Source organism: Schistocerca americana, unplaced genomic scaffold, assembly GCF_021461395.2.
Source record: "Schistocerca americana isolate TAMUIC-IGC-003095 unplaced genomic scaffold, iqSchAmer2.1 HiC_scaffold_658, whole genome shotgun sequence".
NCBI lineage: Eukaryota > Metazoa > Arthropoda > Insecta > Orthoptera > Acrididae > Schistocerca > Schistocerca americana.
Window position 1 is genome coordinate 1 of NW_025726410.1, and position 7,500 is coordinate 7,500.

At 55.8% G+C, this 7,500-nt stretch overlaps 1 non-coding gene and 1 pseudogene across 1 annotated transcript; both read right to left on the reverse strand.

Moving 5' to 3' along the window:
• Nucleotides 1-1,882: 1,882 nt before the first annotated feature.
• LOC124588722 lies at nt 1,883-2,039 on the reverse strand (annotated as a pseudogene).
• Nucleotides 2,040-2,395: 356 nt separating this feature from the next.
• LOC124588728 lies at nt 2,396-4,304 on the reverse strand. The gene has a single exon (XR_006975795.1). It is a non-coding gene; the product is annotated as a small subunit ribosomal RNA (ribosomal RNA).
• Nucleotides 4,305-7,500: the final 3,196 nt, after the last annotated feature.

Genomic DNA, 7,500 nt, shown 5'->3' on the forward strand with positions numbered 1-7,500 from the left:
GCCAGACTGACGGCCGAGTATAGGCACGACGCTTCAGCGCCATCCATTTTCAGGGCTAGTTGCTTCGGCAGGTGAGTTTTACACACTCCTTAGCGGATTCCGACTTCCATGGCCACCGTCCTGCTGTCTTAAGCAACCAACGCCTTTCATGGTTTCCCATGAGCGTCGATTCGGGCGCCTTAACTCGGCGTTTGGTTCATCCCACAGCGCCAGTTCTGCTTACCAAAAGTGGCCCACTTGGCACTCCGATCCGAGTCGTTTGCTCGCGGCTTCAGCATATCAAGCAAGCCGGAGATCTCACCCATTTAAGTTTGAGAATAGGTTGAGGTCGTTTCGGCCCCAAGGCCTCTAATCATTCGCTTTACCGATGAGACTCGTACGAGCACCAGCTATCCTGAGGGAAACTTCGGAGGGGAACCAGCTACTAGATGGTTCGATTAGTCTTTCGCCCCTATACCCAGCTCCGACGATCGATTTGCACGTCAGAATCGCTACGGACCTCCATCAGGGTTTCCCCTGACTTCGTCCTGGCCAGGCATAGTTCACCATCTTTCGGGTCCCAACGTGTACGCTCTAGGTGCGCCTCACCTCGCAATGAGGACGAGACGCCCCGGGAGTGCGGAGGGCCGCCGCCCCGTGAAGGGCGGGGAAGCCCCATCCTCCCTCGGCCCGCGCAAGGCGAGACCTTCACTTTCATTACGCCTTTAGGTTTCGTACAGCCCAATGACTCGCGCACATGTTAGACTCCTTGGTCCGTGTTTCAAGACGGGTCGTGAAATTGTCCAAAGCTGAAGCGCCGCTGACGGGAGCGATTATTCCGCCCGAGAGCATCCCGAGCCAACAGCGGCGCGGGTCCGGGGCCGGGCCAGGTAGGTCCGTCATCCGGGAAGAACCGCGCGCGCTTGCCGGGAGCCCGAGCGCCCAAAGGGGCGAATCGACTCCTCCAGATATACCGCCGGGCAGCCAGCCAGGACACCGGGGCTCTGCCCAACAGACGCGAAACCGGAGGCCCGCGGAAGGACAGGCTGCGCACCCGGGCCGTAGGCCGGCACCCAGCGGGTCGCGACGTCCTACTAGGGAGAAGTGCGGCCCACCGCACACCGGAACGGACCCACCCCGCGGCGAGTGGAAAGGCAACCGGACACGACCCCGCCGCGGATTGCTCCGCGCGGGCGGCCGGCCCCATCTGCCGAGGGCGGAGGCCAGTGGCCGGATGGGCGTGAATCTCACCCGTTCGACCTTTCGGACTTCTCACGTTTACCCCAGAACGGTTTCACGTACTTTTGAACTCTCTCTTCAAAGTTCTTTTCAACTTTCCCTCACGGTACTTGTTCGCTATCGGTCTCGTGGTCATATTTAGTCTCAGATGGAGTTTACCACCCACTTGGAGCTGCACTCTCAAGCAACCCGACTCGAAGGAGAGGTCCCGCCGACGCTCGCACCTGGCCGCTACGGGCCTGGCACCCTCTACGGGCCGTGGCCTCATTCAAGTTGGACTTGGGCTCGGCGCGAGGCGTCGGGGTAGTGGACCCTCCCAAACACCACATGCCACGACCGGCGGCAGCCTGCGGGGTTCGGTGCTGGACTCTTCCCTGTTCGCTCGCCGCTACTGGGGGAATCCTTGTTAGTTTTCTTTTCCTCCGCTTAGTAATATGCTTAAATTCAGCGGGTAGTCTCGCCTGCTCTGAGGTCGTTGCACGAGGTGTCGCACGCCACACCGCCTGCCGGCTGTGCACGCTACCGAGTAAGTACCGGTATGCGAACCGCCAGGCGACGGGCGCGCATCGCACGTTTAAGGAGGCGCGGCCGGCCCCACAGGCGGCCCGCGACGCTCCCAGGTCTGCGAAGCGGGGCAAACGCCGCGCGCTTCAGTATACGTAGCCGACCCTCAGCCAGACGTGGCCCGGGAACGGAATCCTTGGACCGCAATGTGCGTTCGAAACGTCGATGTTCATGTGTCCTGCAGTTCACATGTCGACGCGCAATTTGCTGCGTTCTTCATCGACCCACGAGCCGAGTGTGATCCACCGTCCTGGGTGATCTTTTTCTGAGTTTCCACTGTCTCTTTCAAGACAGTTGCATAGGCGGGACGTAGGCGTGTGGCGGCCCCTGTTCAAGCGTTTCTGTGTCCAACGGCCTCACGGCCGATGGGGCGTCGTACGGCTCCACACCGGAGCGGACAGGCAGGTCGGGGCGAAAGTCATTCAAAACCGGCGCCAGGCGCCAGGTGCCGCAGGCCAGCCGCTCCAGCGCTTCAGCGCTCGTACCACACAACATTGGCGTTAGTTTTGAGACGCACGCGTGGTTCCGCACGCGGCGCACGGCTACTGCGAGCCGTACAGGTAGCGTGTTGCGCGACACGACACGCACCATCGAAAGACAAGCAGTCTAGTCGGAATGATCCTTCCGCAGGTTCACCTACGGAAACCTTGTTACGACTTTTACTTCCTCTAAATGATCAAGTTTGGTCATCTTTCCGGTAGCATCGGCAACGACAGAGTCAATGCCGCGTACCAGTCCGAAGACCTCACTAAATCATTCAATCGGTAGTAGCGACGGGCGGTGTGTACAAAGGGCAGGGACGTAATCAACGCGAGCTAATGACTCGCGCTTACTGGGAATTCCTCGTTCATGGGGAACAATTGCAAGCCCCAATCCCTAGCACGAAGGAGGTTCAGCGGGTTACCCCGACCTTTCGGCCTAGGAAGACACGCTGATTCCTTCAGTGTAGCGCGCGTGCGGCCCAGAACATCTAAGTGGCATCACAGACCTGTTATTGCTCAATCTCGTGCGGCCTAGAAGCCGCCTGTCTCTAAGAAGAAAAGTAATCGCTGACAGCACGAAGGAAGTCACGCGACTAGTTAGCAGGCTAGAGTCTCGTTCGTTATCGGAATTAACCAGACAAATCGCTCCCACCAACTAAGAACGGCCATGCACCACCACCCACCGAATCAAGAAAGAGCTATCAATCTGTCAATCCTTCCGGTGTCCGGCCTGGTGAGGTTTCCCGTGTTGAGTCAAATTAAGCCGCAGGCTCCACTCCTGGTGGTGCCCTTCCGTCAATTCCTTTAAGTTTCAGCTTTGCAACCATACTTCCCCCGGAACCCAAAAGGCTTTGGTTTCCCGGAGGCTGCCCGCCGAGTCATCGGAGGAACTGCGGCGGATCGCTGGCTGCATCGTTTATGGTTAGAACTAGGGCGGTATCTGATCCGCTTCGAACCTCTAATTTCGTTCTTGATTAATGAAAACATACTTGGCAAATGCTTTCGCTTCTGTTCGTCTTGCGACGATCCAAGAATTTCACCTCTAACGTCGCAATACGAATGCCCCCGCCTGTCCCTATTAATCATTACTCGGGTTCCGAAAAACCAACAAAATAGAACCGAGGTCCTATTCCATTATTCCATGCACACAGTATTCAGGCGGGCTTGCCTGCTTTAAGCACTCTAATTTGTTCAAAGTAAACGTGCCGGCCCACCGAGACACTCACTCAAGAGCACCCTGGTAGGATTGCAACGGGGTCCGCCTCGGGACGCACGAGCACGCACGAGGCGCGTCGCACGCCTTCAGCTCGCCCCACCGGCAGGACGTCCCACGATACATGCCAGTTAAACACCGACGGGCGGTGAACCAACAGCGTGGGACACAAATCCAACTACGAGCTTTTTAACCGCAACAACTTTAATATACGCTATTGGAGCTGGAATTACCGCGGCTGCTGGCACCAGACTTGCCCTCCAATAGATACTCGTTAAAGGATTTAAAGTGTACTCATTCCGATTACGGGGCCTCGGATGAGTCCCGTATCGTTATTTTTCGTCACTACCTCCCCGTGCCGGGAGTGGGTAATTTGCGCGCCTGCTGCCTTCCTTGGATGTGGTAGCCGTTTCTCAGGCTCCCTCTCCGGAATCGAACCCTGATTCCCCGTTACCCGTTACAACCATGGTAGGCGCAGAACCTACCATCGACAGTTGATAAGGCAGACATTTGAAAGATGCGTCGCCGGTACGAGGACCGTGCGATCAGCCCAAAGTTATTCAGAGTCACCAAGGCAAACGGACCGGACGAGCCGACCGATTGGTTTTGATCTAATAAAAGCGTCCCTTCCATCTCTGGTCGGGACTCTGTTTGCATGTATTAGCTCTAGAATTACCACAGTTATCCAAGTAACGTGGGTACGATCTAAGGAACCATAACTGATTTAATGAGCCATTCGCGGTTTCACCTTAATGCGGCTTGTACTGAGACATGCATGGCTTAATCTTTGAGACAAGCATATGACTACTGGCAGGATCAACCAGGGAGCTGCGTCAACTAGAGCTGAGCAGCCGGCCGCCCGGGAGTGTGTCCCGGGGGCCCGCGCGAACACGCAAGCGTCCGCTCAATTATTCTGCAAACAGGAGGAGGCTGAGCTCCCCTGCACAATACACCTCGAAACCCTCTCAGGTCCCGGCGGCGCGCAGCGCCGTCCTAAGTACTTGGTCGGGTTCGAGAGAGGCGCAATCGCCCGGAGTTTGGCGAGTAGACGCTTTAGGTGCGACCACCCGTGCTCCCAACTGAGCTTGCCGCTGCCGACAGAGGCCCGGGAGCGTGCTGTCGTGGCATTGCCGGCGGGAGACAACACGCGCCACCTACGGTGGCCGGCAGCTCCAACGCCAGCGCCACAGAAGGACAAAAGCCCCACTTGGGTGCCGAAGCGAACTCTCCCAGCACAGCGCACGCGCCAACACGTCCGCACAGCTGCGATACAAACCACCTGCGAGAACCGCAGAGGCGACCGAGCAGCAGACGGCGTCGCGGCGCCGAGCGCCGGGCGGCGGCGCATCCTCAGCGCACACAGTCCTCAATCGGACCAGCACACTGCAGATGTCCACCGCGCTTCGCACCGGGCCCGCGAGGACCTACTTTGGCCGCACGGCGCCGCGTGCAGGGTGCGCCGGCGCGCAGCTGCGCCGCCTGCCGCCTCCGTCGGCCGGCGCGCCTGCCACTGGCCGCCCCCACCAGCCGGCTGTAGCGCGTGCGCCCACGCACCGCGCGGCCAGCACGCCGGGAGGCCCCCCCTCACCGGCCGGGGACGGTCCCACCCAGCCACCGCCGCGTATCGCTTCACACCCACATGCCATTCACGTTCGTGGGCATGGTGGGTATCGCTGAAACAACCGGTTGGTAGCTCAACCGATCGTCGCCATCACTGATTCACCTCTAGCGAGAACAACCGCACCACAACCGTTTACCAGTTGTTCATTTGCGTAACGTCACCAGCAAACGTAGACGTCCATCGCCATTTGCAAATTCAACGATTGTTGCATGCCTGTGTCAGGTGTCACGACACACTATGTCTGCCCACATACACGCAACAACATGTGCACGCTTCGCGAACACGTGGAAGGTGGCCCCCGTACGTATGCGATGTCCATTGCGCGAACGACTGTCAACCGGCCTCTGTCGCATGTCGCAGATGTGGAACGCAGTGCACCATGCTATCACGGTGTGTGAGAAGAGACGACTACGTCTGACAACACGCGCCACTACATCAACAGACGGCTCATGCTGATCGCCATCCACGGCATACCATACTGCAATCCAGCTCTTATAGGGAGACGACACGTAGCTGAGTGCACAATATTTGGACCGTATGGTTCGCCGTTGTTGGCGCAGTCGTGGTACGGTCACACATGTACCACGATGTATCATTCAGTACATGAGGACCAATGTGCAGTACAGTGTGTGATTTGGACGTACAACATCAGCGGACAGTTGACACACGCCGTACCACAACGTAGGCTGTGCTTCGCCATGCAAATGCCAATGAACAACTGCGAAGGGCATTGAGCATGTACGTCCTGCTGCCATCCGCATTACAGTGTATAGCTGCAAGGTGTTTAACATGAAGCGATACTCTGGGGACCAGGCAGTGCGAGTAGCAAACTATATTGCGGGGGTTGCAGTTAGGCAACACCACACTAATTTAACGCGTCGTATGACAATTACAGAGCAGGTTAAGGCCCAACGTGTGTTGGGTTAAGGCCCAACGTGTGTTGGGTTAAGGCCCAACGTGTGTTGGGTTAAGGCCCAACGTGTGTTGGGTTAAGGCCCAACGTGTGTTGGGTTAAGGCCCAACGTGTGTTGGGTTAAGGCCCAACGTGTGTTGGGTTAAGGCCCAACGTGTGTTGGGTTAAGGCCCAACGTGTGTTGGGTTAAGGCCCAACGTGTGTTGGGTTAAGGCCCAACGTGTGTTGGGTTAAGGCCCAACGTGTGTTGGGTTAAGGCCCAACGTGTGTTGGGTTAAGGCCCAACGTGTGTTGGGTTAAGGCCCAACGTGTGTTGGGTTAAGGCCCAACGTGTGTTGGGTTAAGGCCCAACGTGTGTTGGGTTAAGGCCCAACGTGTGTTGGGTTAAGGCCCAACGTGTGTTGGGTTAAGGCCCAACGTGTGTTGGGTTAAGGCCCAACGTGTGTTGGGTTAAGGCGCAACGTGTGTTGGGTTAAGGCGCAACGTGGGTTACGTTAAGGCGCAACGTGGGTTACGTTAAGGCGCAACGTGGGTTACGTTAAGGCGCAACGTGGGTTACGTTAAGGCGCAACGTGGGTTACGTTAAGGCGCAACGTGGGTTACGTTAAGGCGCAACGTGGGTTACGTTAAGGCCCAATATAGGTTAGGTTAAGGCCCAATATAGGTTAGGTTAAGGCCCAATATAGGTTAGGTTAAGGCCCAATATAGGTTAGGTTAAGGCCCAATATAGGTTAGGTTAAGGTACAATATAGGTTAGGTTAAGGTACAATATAGGTTAGGTTAAGGTACAATATGGGTTAGGTTAAGGTACAATATGGGTTAGGTTAAGGCGCAATATGGGTTAGGTTAAGGCGCAATATGGGTTAGGTTAAGGCGCAATATGGGTTAGGTTAAGGCGCAATATGGGTTAGGTTAAGGCGCAATATGGGTTAGGTTAAGGCGCAATATGGGTTAGGTTAAGGCGCAATATGGGTTAGGTTAAGGCGCAATATGGGTTAGGTTAAGGCGCAATATGGGTTAGGTTAAGGTACAATATAGGTTAGGTTAAGGTACAATATAGGTTAGGTTAAGGTACAATATAGGTTAGGTTAAGGTACAATATGGGTTAGGTTAAGGTACAATATAGGTTAGGTTAAGGCACAATATGGGTTAGGTTAAGGCGCAATATGGGTTAGGTTAAGGCGCAATATGGGTTAGGTTAAGGCGCAATATGGGTTAGGTTAAGGCGCAACGTGGGTTACGTTAAGGCGCAACGTGGGTTACGTTAAGGCGCAACGTGGGTTACGTTAAGGCGCAACGTGGGTTACGTTAAGGCGCAACGTGGGTTACGTTAAGGCGCAACGTGGGTTACGTTAAGGCCCAATATAGGTTAGGTTAAGGCCCAATATAGGTTAGGTTAAGGCCCAATATAGGTTAGGTTAAGGCCCAATATAGGTTAGGTTAAGGCCCAATATAGGTTAGGTTAAGGTACAATATAGGTTAGGTTAAG